This window comes from Lissotriton helveticus, chromosome 9, assembly GCF_964261635.1.
Source record: "Lissotriton helveticus chromosome 9, aLisHel1.1, whole genome shotgun sequence".
NCBI classification, from domain to species: domain Eukaryota; kingdom Metazoa; phylum Chordata; class Amphibia; order Caudata; family Salamandridae; genus Lissotriton; species Lissotriton helveticus.
Genome location: NC_136070.1, coordinates 455,820,956 through 455,841,382, shown reverse-complemented (window position 1 = coordinate 455,841,382; position 20,427 = coordinate 455,820,956). Strand labels below are relative to the sequence as shown.

Sequence of the window (20,427 nt, the reverse complement as noted above, 5' to 3'; positions counted from 1 at the left end):
TTAAAATGTTCAAGCTGAGTGTCACCCACAGTATTTTAATTGGGAGATTCGGTGGACCTTTTCAGCTGTCAGAAAACTCCCTAATGCTGTGAGGGTTTACCATGAGTCACAAGACAGAGAAGACGAACTGACTCAAGTGGGCAGCCATTCCACGCTAGAGTTCCCAGGCCCTGCACATCCTCTCTGTTCTTCTACATCTCTCACAATGTCGTGTGCTTACTATCCCACTACCCCTGAGTAAGGGTCTGTGGTCCAAGAGCCACACTCTGTCCCCACCGCCCCAGTTCCCATCCTGCTCTCATTTCCTAACTATGCTATTGCTCTCATTTGCAGTCACAAGACTTCAGGCCTTTAGCACTGGGACATCTAGCAGCTGACAAACATTGGGTGGGCGGTCTTTACCTTATTGCTGTCAAGAAACTACTTGCCTTTGCCCGAACAAAATGTGTCGACTTTTCCGTTCAAGGTACTTATTTTCTACATAGTATGCTTCATTAGGTATGAATTGTTTAAATAAGTATTTCTCACAACTAATGCTGAAGGGTATTATGAACCAAAGCGTGAGGTTTCCCCTTCTCCTATATTATTCACTCAGTTGATATGTTAAATTGCAATTGACTTAAATTGATGAAAAGGAGCGAGTCAACAAACTAATTAGGCAATTGATTGCTTTTTTACTTCTCATTTCGGATGAGAAATTTTTACTCTTCTTATTCTGCAGTCTGATGTTGTCCTGTTTGTTGATGAGCCATGAGCCCCCAGATATGGTGAGCGTGTCTGCAAGAGAAGCAGGGGTATTGGTTGTGATGGCTTTGTGAATGATGCAGCAAGTTTTGAAGATGGGGAGCGTCGGCAGGATGAGGGTGACATGATCATATTACTTCAGGCATTGCAGATGTGCTGTGGCATGTAGGATGCTCTTAAGGGATGCATTAGTACGAGGATCTGAACAGAAGCTTTTTTCACTTGCTATAGAAGAGAGAGCTGGTATTAGGTGTCTTTGTATTTGGCAATATCATTCTTGACCGTGAGGTTGGTGTCCACTGTAAATCCAAGTGACTTGGCAAATGGTGAAAGTTGGTGTTCGAAGCCATAAATATTCATTTAATTGAACTAGGTTTGTACTGTTTCTTGTTTGTTGTTCTTGACAAATTCTGTCTTGATTGGGTTGACCTTCAGCTAGGTCCTTGGCATCCAGTTTTGGATAATGCACAGTCAGTGTTTGAGACATTAGATGCCTATAGCAGAGGAGACTATCAATTAGAGTTGAGTAATAGTGGAATGACTGTTGTCAACACAACATGGCTACATGAGCAAGGCGCTCTGTCACAGGTTTTTGCCCATGCTGTAGTGGTGTCCCTGGGGATGTAGGGCCTGCAGAGCTTTTGATGCCTAGCAGCAAGAGACCCCTAATGATGAGGAAGGCATCACTTTGATGGCGAACATGACAGGAGAGGTGAGTTGGTGCAGCAGCATCAAGTCGGTTCCCTAGAGGCCTGGAAGAACAGCGTCACTGCCAAGCCTTCAAGGATCTGCTCAGGCCCTGCCACTGGATTGTTGGGGTAGCCATCTACCTTACTTCTGTTGTTTTTATTTAGCAATGAGCTTGGTGCTGATGAAGCAGAGGACAGGTCTGGAGTGAGCCATTCTGAGGTGGTCTGTAGGCCAAATTTCTACATGACACATGTCGGCACCATCTGCACCGCAGCACCATCTGCCCGACCCACTCTACTGCATGAACAAGCTTTCTCATGATATTATGACTCTGGCTAGCGTGAACATAGCACAGTAACAGCAAATGTAAGTGTAGGGCCTGCAGATACTGGGGCAGACAACACCCATGATTAACAACATACACTGTACAATGAGGAGTTGGGTAATACTGTGATATTGCAGTGTGTTTCCCGGTATGTTCCTAGTTCAGCCAGAGCCAGCCAGCGCATGGGAAATCAGTCATCTAATACATAACAAATTCACTAGCTAACAAATGGCATCCTGAAAAACAGTTATAAAATGGCAAGGAGGTCTCCTTATAAATCCAATTCGGGACAAGGAGCAGAAATTAGAAAAAATGTAGCGACGTCCCTAGTTGATCCTGGGATTTGGAAAAGGTATACAGTAACTCACACACCCATTAATGCCATAACCACGTGCCTAATAAATCACAAATAGACAAGAATATGAAACAACAATTAAAAATGATATTTAGAAAAATATTTTTCAATTTATTCAATGTTTTTTTTATAAAAAGAATTTATACATTCATACATAGATAAAGTGCCAATAATAAAAATGATTAAAAATGTGATGATTCACATGAAAAACATAATTAAAACAGTTGTCGACGCGTTTCGTTTTTTTGATAGCACCTTCATCAGGACAGAATTCATTCGTTAAGAAGTGGAATAGAGAAGACTTCAGACTTCGATTAGAAAAATCTTCCCAGAATTTTGGTCACCCTCATATAAGTAGGGGTATTTGAAGTTGAAGAAGGATGTCCTGTATAAAATCCTTTCTTGAAATATCCTTCAATATATTGAGAGGTCAAGGGAGCCACCGATTGTTTAAAGTAGATGCTTGAGGCGGCGACCTGATGTTTCCAGTTATAGTCGGCCTCCCTGCTCCTCTTGCGCCTCTTTATTTCCGTAAAAAAAAAAAACGGAAATACGGAAATAAAGAGGCGCAAGAGGAGCAGGGAGGCCGACTATCTCGAGAAAGAACCTGGTAATTAATGAAATCGGTTCTACATATGACAACCTTGATGGAAGCAACGCAGATTGATAAACGCGTATGAATTATTGCTATAAACGTCTGAGCATCCAGCCATGCGCTGTGGAACAAGATCTGCCCTATATAACTGGAAACATCAGGTCGCCGCCTCAAGCATCTACTTTAAACAATCGGTGGCTCCCTTGACCTCTCAATATACTGAAGGATATTTCAAGAAAGGATTTTATACAGGACATCCTTCTTCAACTTCAAATACCCCTACTTATATGAGGGTGACCAAAATTCTGAGAAGATTTTTCTAATTGAAGTCTGAAGTCTTTACTATTCCACTTCTTAACAAATGAATTCTGTCCTGATGAAGGTGTTATCAAAAAACCGAAACGCGTCGACAACTGTTTTAATTATATTTTTCATGTGAATCATCACATTTTATATCAATTTTTATTATTGGCACTTTATCTATGTATGAATGTATAAATTCTTTTTATAAAAAAAACATTGAATAAACTGAAAAATATTTTTCTAAATATCATTTTTAATTGTTGTTTCATATTCTTGTCTATTTGTGATTTATTAGGCACGTGCTTATGGCATTAATGGGTGTGTGAGTTACTGTATACCTTTTCCAAATCTCAGGATAAACTAGGGACGGCACTACATTTTTTCTAAATCCTGAAAAACACAGCATCTGCAATGGAAAAGCACATAATGTGGAAAACAAACAAATATTAAATGTGAAGGTCTTTCAAATGGCAATAGAAAAGTTGGCTAAGTTTAACTATTCAACATATCATAATGGCTAAATGCAGTCAACTACTTCGAATTGTAGGATTACTATGCCCACGTTATTTAGCAATGTAAATCACAGTTTACTTTTAAATGTGTTAATTATGCACATGAAAAATGTTGCTCTCCCACTAGTAAACCTGGGAATTGCATCAAAATTCTACACCTTCGCCAGTGAGGCATAACAAGGAGAACATATCATTATTTCTCCTCATTATTTCCTCTTTCCACATCTGCTGCATTTTGCAGCACACATGGAAAGAGGAAAACACCATTTAGGATTGTTTCTGTGCAGGAAGTAGTCCCTTCCTACACAAAAACAGTCCTGCCTGTACTCATGGTGCCAAGGTGGCTGCATTGGGGCTAGGCAGCACACAGTGTGCCAGCCCTAGGAGACAGCAGAAATGTGCAAATCTTAGTTACCATGGTGCATTTCTTCTGCCTCCCTTTCATGAAATGCAGCAGAACAAATGTGCTTGCTGCTCTGCGTTACATGAGAAACTAGTACATTTGTCCCCTAGTGTTTTGTAGTGATACATTGGGCCCATATGCATCACTAATGCTGCCCTTACGGCGGCCTAGGGACATATTGGTACCTCTGCAGCAAACCAGAGATTAAATGCAGCAACTAGAGCCAAGATATCTTGGGCTTGCTATTTGACCTAATGAAACCTAAAGTAACAGTAGGCCGGAGCTGTTGTCAACTTATACATTCGGTGATATGCATTAGCACTGTTGTGACTGCCCTATATATAAAAGTACACTACACAATAGTTATGTTGAAATCTGAAATCCTGTGTTAAACTTAGTTGCATATTGAGTGTGTTGGGCATTAATATTCCTTAGAATGATGAAAGGCCAAGTTGGCCCAGACAGGTGTGCCAGGAGCAAACAAGGAAAATGTGCCCTATCAGGATGTATGTGCTGCCCCAGGGCAGCAGGGAACTCACGCTGCACTGGGGGCAGCGCATTCATGTAAAAAACTGCTCCGTGTTTCACAGTGCAGGCGGCAACCTGCCTGCACTTCTAAGGGGAATTAGAGATCCCCTTGCAGGAGGGTGCAGTGATTGACTGTACCAGCCTGCAAGGGGATGTCTGCCGGGGGGGGGGGGGTCCTTGGGACACCATTCCCCTCTTTAGGGGACTGCCATCAGGGGGCACACTGTCTGTGCACCCCCTGACAGCTTGTCTGCATCTGCACCCACATCTATCATACAGCACAGGTACAGAGGCAAAGGGATGGCCTCATTTCCATAAGTACACGCACTCATGCAAATGAGGTAACACCTTCTGGTGATAGTGCTGGTACTATATATGCACCTGCGATATCAGTATTACAGAAAGGGCTGAACAGGCATTTGCAGCCCCTTCAGTAATACTAAACTGCACCGGGGGCGCAGAAAGCAGATACAAAAGCTGCTGCACCCTCGGGGCACTTGTGTAACACGGCCCATACTTACTACTTGCAGGTTATAGAAGATTTCAGCGGCAGGCATTTTATTCACTGGGCTATCTTGCAGGCTGATGCACCTTTATAGACCTATTACAGACTAGCAGTGTGTGGTGGGCAGTATGGCTCATTCTCGAAAAGATATCATTTTGCTGATGGAGCGTTCTAAACCTACTAATAAAAGGGCAATTTTCAGCTTTTTTGTTGTAACTTGGAAACATTGAGTTTTTGCAAGCTTATGCCTTACCTTGCATTTTTGAGGTTACTTCCCTGTTGACACATGTTGGCCTCTTGTCCTGCCATTATACACATAGTGGACCAACTACTACCTATGTTCTCAATAAACAACAAGGGTTTAGCTGTTAATGTGGACCATGCAGCATAACATGATAAAAATAAAACTGTGAAAAAACCACCCGTAAACAAATCTAACTTCCAGCTACGTAAAATGAAGCAAAGGGGCATATTTACAAGGAGCTAACACTGCTGCAGCATCATCTTTTTGATGCTGCAGCGGCTTTTTATTCGGCACCATATTTGCAAAGTTACGCTAAAGCCCTTTAATTTCACGTTTTCACTGCTAGCGCCTATTTTTCTTGTTGCTGGATCTGCTAGTAGCAGTTTTTGGTAATGATATGCAATGTAGGCATTACCTCAGATAAAGCATCGCAAAAGGGATGCAGCTGTATGTACAAGGATTTTCTGAAACGGCGCTACTTAATTAAAATAGGCGCTGAGTTCCATTAGCAGTAGTTTTCTACTGCTACGGAAAAGCAGGCATACAAATTACACATGGGCATTGGTATGAAAGTAGAGAACATACCCAAATCACTTTGGCAAGCTCAACTATGCCATGGATCTACTACTATTGCAGCTCGGAGCACCAAGCAGACCATCACAACCACCACCAAAGATGCAGCTCAGTAGAAGGGAGCAGACATACAGCCACAGCTTTACTCTCATTGGCCTCATGGAGGAGGAGGTCATTGACCATTACAGGCTTAGGAGGGAGTCCATTGTGCCCCTTCTGCACCAGATTGCACCAAGGCAGCAGCCAACATTGCAGCGCTGCACCAACATACCTCTGTAGCCCAAGCTACTGGCTGCTCTGCACATGAAGGTGTCTTTAACTTCCCAACCCACCACAGCATGAGTGGCAGGAGTATCCTAGGCACCTTCTCAAGGTTCCTCCCCTCCTTCCTCGCTGCCATCATGAGCCTCACATCCCAATACCTCTACTTCTCCAAAACCACAGCAACAGCAGGAGAACAGCAAGGCTTTTGTTCCATTGCAGGATTTCCACATTTGTGGGGGGGGGGGAAATAGACTGCACCCATGAACAATGCCTCCAGTGGCTACATCACATATCTTCTGCTCAAGAAGCACACCTATTTGATGAATGTGTAGACAATCATGGGCCATCTGGGTCTCTTCATAATGTCATTGAAAAATACCCTGGCAGTGCTGATGACTCATTTATCTTCCGGCATTCCGCCATCAAGGAGTGCTTCCAGGATGGGACCTATGGGAATGATTTACTAGTTGGTAAGTACACCTGAAGCACCTGACAGACCACATGGCAGTCAATTATGTAGGAATACATTGACATACCAGTCTTGGATTGAATGAGGCAGTGCATAAGTAGTTGGTGTGTTGTGACATACTTGCGCCATAGTACATGGCATATTCGCAATACAATCTTACATGTCACACATGTCGAGACCACCTACGCCACTGTGGGCCACATGTATAAGTGAACTGTGCTGATGGAGTATCACTATTCATGATGCTCTGGTGGAGCAGCTCCTCAAATCATATCAATGTGGCAATGCAAAGCCTGTCTGAATAAAATTGCATGGCCTCATAGGTATACAGTAAGGCAAGCTGCTGCGAAGTGCAGCATTCATTCACTCTGCATTCAGGATGTGTACAATGAGTCTTGTGGTTGCCTGTGCCATCCAACACCAATAAAGATCTCACACATTTTCACACAACCTATGTTCAGGGACTCTGGGACTGTGTGCAAATAGTGTGCCTCCCTCTGGGAGTTGAAATGAAGATACATAATAACATGTTTCTTTGTCATGTCCATTTACAAGGTGCCCCCCTGTATTCCGCATAAAAGGAGGGAATTGCATAGATTGTGTATTTTTGGTGCTGGAATGTGTCCCTTAAAGCATGTCATCATGTGAGGCCACTAATCTGACACATGTGCCCCATGCCACAGGGGGTTGTTGTCACTCGTCACTACCATGTGATGGTGCGTATGCGGTCAAACCGTGGATGTGCTGTAGTTATGAACAGGAAATGGGACGAAGTGAGCCCGTAATTACTTAATTAGACCACGCAATGTTATTCATCGGTGGAATATGGGGCTGCTTTAGATTTCACAAGCCCCCCACCTCCATATCTCCGATATCGAGGATATCGAGCATAAAGCTTGATGCCCATAATGCATCTGGGTACTACTCATATAAATTGCGGCGTACCGACAGCCGGCCATCTTGATTTGAATTTCGCAGAATAACGTGCAGAGAAAGAACGTTGTGAGAAGGTAAGAGGCCTCTACAGTAGCGCCTTTTTCCGCTGTGAATTACCGAACTGGCAAGAAGTCTCATAAGCTTCCTTTTTTCACTCGCCAAGTTCACGCATGCGGTAGAATCGCCGAGCTTACGGGCACACGAAGTAGCAACAAGGTATGCTTTACAATGTGCCCTTTCCAGTATGTTACTTACGAGGAGCCTTACTCAGCTTGATACATATTTTTGAATGCTTTTGCAGATTACAGGGTGATGGCTACACATTCCCCTACATTTAGCCGCTAGACGGCCCACTGAAGGTCAGTGCCTTTTTCATTAATTATCACGACGCCGCAGACTTGAGAAATGCCGCGTTATGTTAGATTTACACATATTTTGAATCTGTTTAGCAGGTTGCCTAAAACAATACGATTAAGCCCCCGGTGCCCCAAGAAATTGATGTATATACCTCCTCCTCCCTATATAAAGAACCTGGTATGTATTGAATCTTTATTTTTAACGATCAATACATGTGATGAAAAATATTAGAGGCTACCATCAGTTTAAGACACTAAAATTGCTTTTCTCCTTTGCATCTTACAGATACAAAGATTAAAAGCCCTGATGAGAGACCAGGGACACTTGTTCTGGCCTTGAAACGCGTCAGCAGTTTTGGAGGAATACAATTTCATTACTGTTAATAACTAGGACTAATGAGTCCAGTAAAATATCCGACTACTGTCATCTATTTGACAATATTCCCCAAATATCAGATTTCTTTATTCATTGAATGTTTGTTCATTTATTTGTGGACTTATGTAATGTATTGAGTTTTTTGTATGATGTTTGATGTCACTATAATTGTGTAAACATTGTTTCTATTTGTATGTTGAAAAGTGTTTAAGATTCTAATGTACAGTGTTTTTTTCTGTTGTTTAAATAGATAAGTATCTTTTGATGAAATATAAAATAATTGCCAATAAATCATTTTGCCAGGTTTGGATTGAATAAATATTTTTCCATTCCTTGAAAGCTTTTTTCTGAAGAAAGTGTGGTTGAGGCATTTTCTGCGTTTTCCATATACTAAGGCCTAGCCTTGACCACATATATAGACCTATCTCCTTAGGGACACAACGTAGTTATGAACAGGGCACATTCCACCACTTCCCTTCGGATCCAGGTCAGGGCAGCCATATTACATCCATTGCTGCCCAGTGGCAACAACTGGTAAGTGAGACCCAGTGTGTGCATTCAATAGTGTCAAAGACCCACACAAATGCAACACCTTGTAAAATGATATGTCCAAACACACACCCTGTTTGAGCAAGGCAATCTCTGTCTCTAGTCTGTGTGTCCACATATAAGTCCTATGGTCATGAGGCATAAAATGTATCCCAGACCAGTGAAACTGAGAAAATGTATGAACCTCACAAGATTATCTGTACCAGGCTACATTATATCACTCATGTCACATCACATCCTATGTGCACACAGTTGTGTTGCACACAAACCACTGCATCATTCATCCAAGGCCCCAGACAGTGCAGCAAGGTGCAGCCTCATGCACAAACTACATCTCCCATGGCAGGCAACAACACAGTTATCATGGAAATAATGTGTCTGTCTTGGAGCAACGCAGCACAGGTTCTGTCAGCACAGCCACAAACCCTGGGCACTGAATAATTTGGAAAATATAGCCTACACTGTCCACAAGCAGTTTGGCACTGTCCTGGGCGCCCCGGGCTGAAGTTATTGCTAATGCCTAGAGCCGGCCCGGCCTACCCCCTTGTTCAGGGCGTGGTGTAATCATAGGACCCTGAGGCTTTAGACCAGCCTCATTTCTTTTCCCCACTCTATCAGAGGTTCCCACACCATGCTATTTACATTATGTGTCATACCCAGTTCCAAGCGTGCCATTCTCAGTGCAGCTCTGAGCCAATTCTCATATGGGGGGGTTCGAGTCTTTCCGATCTCTCTGCGAGCGATAAGAATAAGGTTAAAAAAAAAAAAGCCACCTGTGTCTCCCTAAACCCACAAATAAGATCAGTGTCTAAGCCAAAAAAGATTCTAACTGTGTTCAAACTAAATTTAACCTTATAAATGCCCTCCATAGCCCTCTCCACATTAGCCCAAAAAAGGTCTAAGCTGGAACATTCATAAAATACATGAATGTCGTCAGCCTCTAATGTTCCACATCTGGGGCAACAAGGTGGCAATGTGGCAAACTTAGATTTTTTTTCGGAGTGTAGTACAACCTATTCAAGGCAAAGAAATGTTTTTTCTTAAGAGAGGCGGACCTGACATATCTGTATAGGTATTGGAGAGATGTTTCATATAATGCACCTGAAGAGGCCTCTGAGGCAGACGAGTTCCAGACAAGATGCAGCGAGGGTACCTGGGCTTCCTCCACCTCAAGCATTCTCCTATACCAATAACCCACTTCCCTTTTCCTATACCCAAGTGTTTGGAGGGCTGATTCAATGTCCCAATTACCGCCAATGTTCACCTTCTCAGCGGAAAACCAGGAACAGAGTTGTATATATTTGAATCTAGAAAAGGAGTCCCCAATCCTCAACCGCAGCACCTCCCAGGGAAGAACCCCTTCATATGTTACCAGGTCTGACCAGACTGTTATTCCTGACCTCCTAATAGAAATAGACAGACTGTCTTTGAGGCATATTGGTAGACCAGGGGATTCCCAGATTGGGGCAAACTCAGAATAATATTTTATGCCCCATCTTGCCTTCATTCTACTCCAAACCAAGAGAGACAGTTTCAGTACCTTGAGGCGGACCTTCTTATAGAACTTCAGGGCCCCAAACTTATACAGAAAACCGGGCCCGCCCCCTTCCTGATGAGCCATAATCCCCCGAATCTTATCCCAGTTGTATTCATCTGGGTTAGAGAGAAGACTACGGATGTTCTTTAACTGGAAAGCAAGGGCATACCAAAGAACATCTGGAAGGGCGAGACCCCCCTTTAACAGTCTTCTTTTCAATTTTTTCCACGATAACCTGGAATTTTTATTGGCCCAGACAAAACTTCAGATTTTCCCCTGAATTCTTCCCAGCATTTTATCAGGCGGCTGAGGCACCCTCATAACAACTTCTCAATACATGAGGGAAAATTGTCCCAAACCCCATGATGCTCAGAACATCCCATAAAAATCCCCAATTGACACGGTCGAAGGCCTTTGCAGCATCGTACGCCGCCACTGCCAAGGGCTCCGACCGTGCCACTGCCAAATCAATACTACCAATCAGCTGTGAAGTCAGCTCATGGATGTATCTACCAGGCATAAAGCCCTTTTGGTCGGAGTTAATGAGCAGGGGAACCAATTTAGCCAATCTTCCTGCCAAAATACTGGAGAAGATCTTATAATCCGCATTTAGCAGGGAGTTTGGCCTGAAGGAGTCCGCCTTAAGAGGGTCCTTCCCTGGTTTTAATATAAGGACAATTGTAGACTCCTTCCAAGACGGCGGAACCCTACCTTCCAGGCTATACACATAATTAAACAATTCACATAGTCTTGGTAACAAGGCATCCTGGAATACTTTATACACCTCGCCAGGGAGGGCATCAGGGCCGGCTGCCTTATTATTTTTGATCTTTTTTATGTGAAGTCTAACTTCTTCAACCGCAAATGGTCTATTAAGGATCTCACGACCTTCATCAGTCAATCTAGGTAGGGCCTTACTCTCCAACCACCGAAGTGTATTTGTGGAGCTTGGAGACTGTTCTTTGTTATATAGTTCAGAAAACATAGTAAGAAGACATTTTTCCATGTCCTCCTGTTTACAAGACACAGTGCCCTGATCGTCGATAATTAATCTATCGATATTATTCTTCACCCGGTCTGCTCTGATCTTACTAGCCAGGATTGCCCCTGCTCTTTCTCCGTACTCATATCTCCATAGAGTTCGCGGCGCACTGTGCTTTAACTTTCAGATCCAGCAACCCCCAATATTCAGACCAGAGACGTTCTAGGTCTACCAAGATCTGTGGTATATTATCTGCATGGGATTTTAGCCTTAAGCTCTCCAAAGTTAAGATTTTATCCTCTAGGGTTTTACATTTCAATTTCTCTTCCCTATTGTTAGAACAGATCAGACTATGAAACTGACCTCTAGTATGGGCCTTATAAGCATCCCAAACTACTTCAGTTGGCGCTGAGCCCATGTTGTCGGAAAAATAATTAATAGTAGAAGTGGACACCGTGGTGACCATATCCTGATCATTTAAGACTGCCCGTTTTAAAGTCCACCTGGGAGTTGTTGTTCTCCTAGCCACCCCCTTCGAAAGTATAAACATCACAGGGGCGTGGTCATATAGGATACTTGGCAGTATTTCTACCTCTACTAAGATGTCTAAACATAATCTATTACGAGGATATAATCCAGTCTAGAGGCATGACCGTGCTTTTTGCTAAAATATGTAAAGCCCGGCCCATTCCCATTCTTGGCCCTCCAAGCATCAATTGGACCAAGCTCATGCATCATATTTATCATGGCACGACGTGATCTCGGGGTTATGTTATAGCGGCTATATTTGGAGCGATCCTGTTGGGGATCAAGAAGGACATTAAAGTCCCCCCTATGACTATCGGGGTAATAGCCTCAACCAGATTAAACTGTACTTTTAGTAGACAGGAAGGATCGTCTATGTTTGGTCCATAATATGATACAATAGTTAGTTCACTTCCGCTAAAATCAACTCCTGCCAAGACCCATCTTCCTGACTGGTCCGTTAAACTGAACTTTATAATTCCACCACTTCCAGCTTTAATCAAAATGGCGACTCCTTTGTTTGCCACGGACTGCCTAGAGCAACAAAATGCAGCTACCCATCTAATCCTCCCAAATAGTTCCTTAGCCTCAGTAAAACTCAAGTGGGTCACCTGGAGAAGAATTATTTTAGCCGGAGACTGCTCCAAGTATTTTAAAATTAACCTACGCCTCCATGGGCAACGAAGCCCGTTAACATTCCAGGAGATACAAGGAATATTATTATCTGTCATCTCTTAATCTCTCCCCTTCCAAACCCTGGTGCGCCCATCTATCAAAGTAGAAGTTCCTATCAGCTATTGTGAAATGCCACGGACTGCCCGGAGCAACAAAATGCAGCTACCCATCTAATCCTCCCAAATAGTTCCTTAGCCTCAGTAAAACTCAAGTGGGTCACCTGCAGAAGAATTGTTTTAGCCGGAGACTGCTCCAAGTATTTTAAAATTAACCTACGCCTCCATGGGCAACGAAGCCCGTTAACATTCCAGGAGATACAAGGAATCTTATTATCTGTCATCTCTTAATCTCTCCCCTTCCAAACCCTGGTGCGCCCATCTATCAAAGTAGAAGTTCCTATCAGCTATTGTGAAATGAGGACACTTTTTTCTTTTTTCCCTTCCCCCTCCACCCCCACCCCCATCCCCAGCTCCTTCCTCCTTCCATACCACCCCCCCTTCCTCCCTGGGGAACCCTCCCTTTCTTCTTGAGCATTACGCTCCTAGACGGAACCCGCCCCCCGATCTGTATGGACTAAAAAAAAAAGATGCATACATAATGTGAGAATAAATCTTACTTGCTATATCAGCAGTAAATGCAGCGTAACATATGACAGTGGTGATGAAAAATGAAAAAAGAGGGAAATATGTATATGTCGTACTGACTCAATTTTATAATCTCGCTGTTATGGCAGACTTCCTCATATTAATCTTACCCCTACCGTCTGACTACCATCTGCATTGCCTCTCCACTCCCCTCCTTACTGCCTCCCCTGATCTTTTCAATCAGATTTTCCGCTTCCTCCATGTAACGGATGTTATGCATGTGGTTATTCCACATTACGCGGAGTGAAGCGGGGAATCTGAGCTGGGCACGAGCCCCCAATGAATTCAAGGGCACCAGTCCCTTGCCCATCTCCCATTGTTTCGTTGCAGTTATATGGGAGACATCTGAACGTATTGTAAAGGTGTTAGGGCTAGAGAAGGAAGTTGATCTTATTGAACCAGCTTCGAGGGCCAGGGACAGAATCCTCTCTTTAATGGCATATGTCAGAAAATTGACTAGGATCTTCCTAGGACGCTCCTTCGCAGGATTCCTTCTATACGGGTCCCGATGGACTCTCTGAATATCTGCCAATAGATCTTGATCGACATCGGTAGAATCCTTTAAGATTGTTGTTTTCAGCATTGCAACAATAAATGCCTTAATATCATTTCCCTCAAGATCTTCAGGCACATTCAGGAATTTTAGATTATTCTTCCTTGATTAATTTTCAAGTCTTTAAAGATCATCCTTCATTTCTCGATTTTGCTGAACCAGCTTATCCATGGTATCTGTGGAGGCAGAGATCGCTTCTTTAATCTTAGGGAACTCCGCTTCCAATACATCGGTCCTTAGTGAGACCTCCTCCACCTTCCGGGTCAAAGCCTCGCAGGAAGCCTGAATGGCAATCTGATTTGCCTTTGATATGGTAAAGCACTTCCCTATGTCCTCCTTCAAACCCAATAGAATCACTGCCAGAGTCCCCGGGGTAAAAGCTGTCGGAAGGGTATCGCTTATAGATGTTCCATTACTGATTAAGTCAGGACTCTCTTGATTACGATTACTTCCAATCTCCTTTTGATTAGTTGAGTCCTTCTTAGGTTCTCCTGGGCTGTACCCTGCTCTTCTTGAGTATCTTGAATGTCAAGGGCGGAGAAACTATTCTAAAGTTCTACTGTAGGGTGCACTATATCCAATACAGGAGATGAAAACATCAGTATCTTAGGACTAGCTTGAGATTACTCACCCTCAGTGTTAAGTAAAGGCTCTGTATGTGTCTTGCCTGAGGTAGCTTCTACTATTGCACTGACCGTGGTATTAGGAATAGCATTATTCGCAGCCAACTTCTTTGACCTGTCAGAGCCACTCGAGGAAAGAACCTTATAGTAAGATTTCAGTGATGGAGTTACTCTTACTGTAACAGAGGTTCCACCTTTTCCTCTTTTCCTGCCTTTCCTCTTCCGGGGGGGGGGGGATCTGCACCGATAAAGCCTCCCCTCCCCTTCCCCCTCTGGGAAGTAGGCTTGACTTGAATTATAGGAGGAGAAATAGGCGAGTTTAGAGGGGGCGATGTTATATTGGTGGCCCGGTTTCTTAATGTATAGCGAGCTACTCTCGCTTGGAAGTTGTGTGAGATGCTTGATGCCGAATCAAAGCTTGACTTTAACAGAGGAGCATCGGGATCACAAACCACTGCGCTGTCGCCGCATTTCTCCATACAAGGCTTCCTTTCCTGACCGTTGGACTGAGAGTCGCTAATGGGGTCGCTAATAAAATTAAGATTGAATTTGCCCCCAGTGCCTGATATGCCAAATATTTTGTTACAAGCTTTCCCCTCTTGTACCCCTGAATTACCCCAGCCCTTTCAAACCACGTGAAGGAGGTTAGTGTAGTATCCACAGTCTGGTCACAGCACCCATGAGGGGAATAACTGTAGCGGTATAGCCTATGAGCTTTACCAGAGGTCGTGCTCGCCACCCCTGCTGTTGAGACAGTTCCAATGAGCCTTCCGGTATTTCGTCGCCACAGCCTTGCGGCGCCGAGCTCCCGGAGCCAAGCAGGCTCTGCAAGGAGGCCGCCCTCTCCACTATATACCATCCGTGAGTTCCCAGAGCAAAAACTGCCAGCAATAGAATGCGAAATCGCAGAATCCCAGAATCACACAGCTGCTGAACACAAACTCGGCTCGGCACGGCTCAGCGCCAGAGTCGGCTCGGCTCGGCACCAGAGTCGGGGGGGGAGGGGGCGGACCAAAGATATGCTCTGCTGCCATGGGTCATGACTCCTCTGTAAAAACCCAAAAACAGAAGCCCAGTGGATCTACAATCATGCTCTATGCAGCCCCATGTCCATCATTGAGGGAATATTTGGAGTTATAAAATCCAGCTACCAGAGCCCTGACATATATGGGGGCAGATTGCTATACTAGCCACCTATGGTGTGTAAAATGATATTGGTGTGCTGCATATTGCACAACATATGTGGCAGGACAAATGTACCATGGGCTAATGACAATGGGGAGCAGGAACTGCCAGACGATGAAGAGGAGGAAGATTAGGAGCCTCATCGACCTGCACCACCAGTCACTAGAACACGGCAGAGGGACAACATCATAAACACTTTCTTCTCAGAACCATGAGTGATGTACATGATATCACACAATGATGAACAATCTAATTTTATTAATCTAGTTGTAAATAAATGTATTAGCACTACCACTGTGTATGCATTTTGATTCCATAGTCACAGGAAACACCTAAACATTCACATTTGTCCTGTTACTAATTCTCACACAGCTAATGTATATAGCTATGTGTAACACACAGCACTGAACATCATCTGATACAAATGAAATAGTGTGCATGAGAACTACCTGTTGCAGATAGTCCTCCATTTCCAGCAGCAATTAACACGGTGTAGTAATAACGTAGATGGTGTACAATGACTATGTGTGTGTGTGTCTCCTGCTACTAGCCATTTGGATGGCCTTATACTTTTGGATGATAATAGAGGACAGTCATAGTATGAGGACTTTGAAGTGATCCACATAGTATGTGCATGGGAACACAGTCCCAAAACTACAGTCTACTCATCGGTAACTGTATCCAAATGTCCAATCCATTATGTGATCTCATATCACATGTACAAATGTTACATACTATACTTTGCCAATGCAACAGTTTTGCATGTGAAACACCCACTGCTATGCACAAGCAACACAACCTTGCTGCAGAGTATAGTTATGGTGTGATATACCCAGCATTACTATAAGCAATATGTAGGAGTTCGCGCCAAGTCATGCACAGTGATCTATCATAGCACAATGAGCATGACTGAGGATCATGTTGGCCACAAATGAGGACACTGTAACTTTGCTGTGAGTTATGGCCCTTGGATATGAATGGCAAATACACAAACAATCACATGGCACCATCCATACATTCCCATCCAGGGGGGTTCAGCCAATTGCTACACACTCCCACATTTTCTCACAGGCTGTTGCCTCAACTGTGGCAGTAGCCTGAGCTGTCATACATGTGGATGCACTGACCCCATGGCAGTCTGTTGCATCCCTGGGGGAAGCTAGTTCAATGTAAATGGGTACCAAGATAAATTTAGCACACAAGGCACCTCTGGTAAGTTGTGCTTTTGTGCTACAACAGTGGGGCATATGTGAAAGGACTTGGAGCCGTATTGGGGTGCCACAAATTTTGCAGCTCTGTGATTCGTAATTTCCAAAATGCAGGGATGCGCTGCATCTACAAACATATGGCACAACTCTATGTTTTTCCGTAGCTGCCTAGCGCCAATACAGACACCCTTGCGCCATAGTGCAACAGTGTCAGAATTGCAGGGATGAATGGTTATATACAAAAAAAATCATTAATGGTGTTTTGATCTTTCTAAGTGTGCTGCAGAATGAATGCAGCATACATAAAAAACGCAAAAATTAACGCCTGTTTTTGAATGGGATTAGTTTTTGACACTGCCTCAGATTTACACAGCCTTGTAAATCTGGGGCAGCATCATTAGCGGTCACTGGTGGGAGTAGCTGCCGGGTGGTGATGTGGGGAGGGGGAGGGGCAGGGTGGGGGTAGTAATCTATGGATTATGGAGGATTACAGGTAAGTAAACATAATAAATAAAACAAATTTTGTTGCATGCACTGCATCACATTTGGGGATGCAGTGCACGCAACGAAATTCGTTTTACTTATTTATATGTTTACTTACCTGTAATCCTCTGTAATCCATAGATTACTACCCCCACCCTGCACCTCCCCACGTCACCGCCCGGCAGATACTCCCACCACCGACCGCTACTGGGCAGCATCAAAAAGCAATGGGTGTTGCTGTGAAACGCTCACAGCCACACCCAGTGCACGCCCCTTTCACATAGATACCTGAGTGACAGGGTATCATATTTACAAAGCAGCGTTAATGCATGCAAAGTAGCTTTATGCTGCTTTGTAAATATGGTGCAGTGCAGTGCACCACCGCAACATCGGAAAAATTGAGGATTAGGTGTGCGTAATCCTCTTGTATATATGTTATGTTAAATGTATTTCATATAGCACAAAATCACCTTCAGGCCTCTAAGCGCTTTTTGAGAGAGTGACCAAATCACTGACGGCTGCTGGTAACACAAGGCAGCAAACAAAGTTATGCTGTAACTAACGTCTCCCTAAATAGGAGCGTTTTTAGTTGTTTCCTGAATGTGAGGAGGGCCGGTTCCCTTCGAAGGTGCTCAGGTAGATTGTTCCAGATTTGTGGGAGCATGACAAAAAACGCTCTGCCCCCTTTGGATTTGGTGATGTATCAGGGAAGGACTAGACGGCAGGCCTCAGACTATCGCATTGTATGGCCAGGAACATATTTCTCCAGGCGTTCTTTTATATACACTGGGGCTTGGCCATAGATTTCTTTGTGGGCAATACAGAGGCCTTTAAATTGAGCTCTCTGTTGGTTGGGGAGCCAATGTAATTTATGTAGAAGAGGGGAAGCGGGGGTCCTTCTGGGAAGTCTAAAAATGAGCCTGGCTGCATCATTCTGCACTACCTGCAGTGTCTTAATACGTTTCTGGGATAGGCCAATATAAAGGGCATTCCCATAATCTAGCCTGGAGATAACAGTGGCGGATACAATTGCCTGTAGTGAGGCTGTTGACAGAAGAGGGAAGGGAAACGGAAATACTTTGGGCCACGGGCGCGGAGAAAGCGGGTTAGACGGAAATAGATAGAAGCGCGCATAGGGAAAGAAGCAGATTGGTGGAAAAAGGCGAAACGGAAATACTTTGGTATTGGGCGCGGAGAATGCAGAAATGACGGTAATGGTTTGAGGCGGACCTGAGAGGGAACTAATTGGTAATTTTGAGCGCGAAAGTAGCAGGTTCATGATTGGTTATAGAACAGTTCAAATACTGTTGTTTGGTGATAGCAAATTGCACGGTTGGTACAGGAGACGCCCGTCGCCATGGACTAATGACTTCCCATTTACGACATGACAGAATAGATAGAGGTAAAGAGAGAATGAATGTGCCCTTTACTCTGGACAGAACAGGAATGTGTGAGATTTGGTTACTGATGGAGATTTTTTATTTTATTTTTTGTCTCACTCTAAACTTTAGCAAAAATTGAATGCTGGATGTGGATGTGTCAAGAACAGGTGAGGTCATGCAATGGCATTTTTATATATTTTTCTGAACAGTTGCAGAAGTATGAGCATGTCCTTGAAAAATGTAGGATTTTTTTTCTAATAAATATGCATATTGGTTTACATATGTTCACAGTTATAGCAAACAAGGGGAACATTTGAGTCTACCTGAGCAAAGTTACATATTGGATGAGAACGGTGGATAGTCATATTGGTAAGCGGCGATGTGTATTTGTATTGTAAGTGTAGAGACAATAATGAATTAACATTATATGATGAGTAACCATTGGATGGGACATATACATTTTGTCTTCCCAGTGCACATGATAGGAAATATTGGAGGTAGAACAATCCTGGGGAAGTGATGTCCGGAAACTGAATAGTTACATTTAATAGGTGAGATTTCTTTGTTCGACTATGAAATAATCAAGTCTGCTAGTAGGGTGAAGATGATAGATAAGGAAGGTTTGAATGCTTCATTAACTCAGAAATAGGTATTGATTCAGGATGTAGAGTATACATCTATATGAATAACAGATGTGAATAACATGATAAACAGGATCGAGAACTTATTTATTGGAGAAACTTTGGGGAATGGGGTCAACCTAAAATACTTTAAATTAAGAATAGATATTCACTGATATCAACATGATATTTCCTCACAGATTTCCAGTACGGTCGCTTTCTGATTTTGATTGGGACTGGATCAAGGAAATTATATTTCTCATAAAGCTAATTTGAGGTAGGCGCTTGGTATATTATTTATTTACATGTGTAGAGGTGGACTATATCTGTGACCAATGTTTATTAGATAGTCATCTCTCTTAGAAATTTAGAATTTTAAATAAATTTGGTAAACATCATTTATATGTGAATAGAAATATGTCATGGGATATCACCAAATTTTGAAAAGTGTAAATAATGTTCAGTATGTATATAGGCAGGTGATAATTTGATCTTTGTCTAGTGCAATGCTAGCCGTTTAGTTGTTGTTTTTTTTTACAAACAGTGTAACTGATGTAAATGATTGATATATGATGACAGTGATGTAATGGTCTTTTTCTGATTTATATTTTTCGGCAGCCCTGATGATGTCCGTTATTGGACGAAACGCGTTGGCTGTTTGATGTATTGTTTTGGATCTACATATGCACATTGAAATGAACTTTGAATATTCTCGCCAGTTTTGGACTGATATAAGAATAAAAATATAATTTGGGAATCAACAAGTTGTGGACCCTGTGATATTTACATGAAGTTGGATCTACTCCCTCAATTCATTTAATATTGTTCAGTTTTGGTTCTTTGGACGGTGGATCCTTTTTGAGGTTGAGTGGACAAGGAGGAAGACATTTTACAAACAACTTTCAAATTTGGTGGTTTTCTGTGCCACAACTGTTTAGCCCTCACCGTCGCCTCTAAGAATATTGTGTTTAAACTTCTATGTTTATGATGACAGCAGTTGCTGTGACAACCACAAGTCGTGACTATGTTTTTAATGACCTTTTTCAATGGCGCCCGTTATTGTGAACAAGGTTTTTCGTTGTGAAAAAATAAACTACAGTGGCATGTTTCTAAGGTGTCAGCGCCTGGCATTTTTATACAGTGTACAGAATTGTTCAATTGTTCATATATATATATATATATATATATGTGTATATATATATATATATATATATATATATATATATATATATATATATCCACACACACTTATATTACCTACTGGCGGTCGCCAGTAGGTATAT

General features: G+C 42.9%; 1 long non-coding RNA gene across 1 annotated transcript; it reads left to right on the top strand.

The window, feature by feature from the left end:
* The first annotated feature begins 18,480 nt into the window (after positions 1-18,480).
* LOC144782787 (uncharacterized) lies at positions 18,481-20,088 on the top strand. Its single transcript, XR_013601262.1, has 6 exons — positions 18,481-18,544; positions 18,654-18,691; positions 18,816-18,893; positions 18,998-19,075; positions 19,345-19,421; positions 19,763-20,088. It is a non-coding gene; the product is annotated as an uncharacterized LOC144782787 (long non-coding RNA).
* Positions 20,089-20,427: the final 339 nt, after the last annotated feature.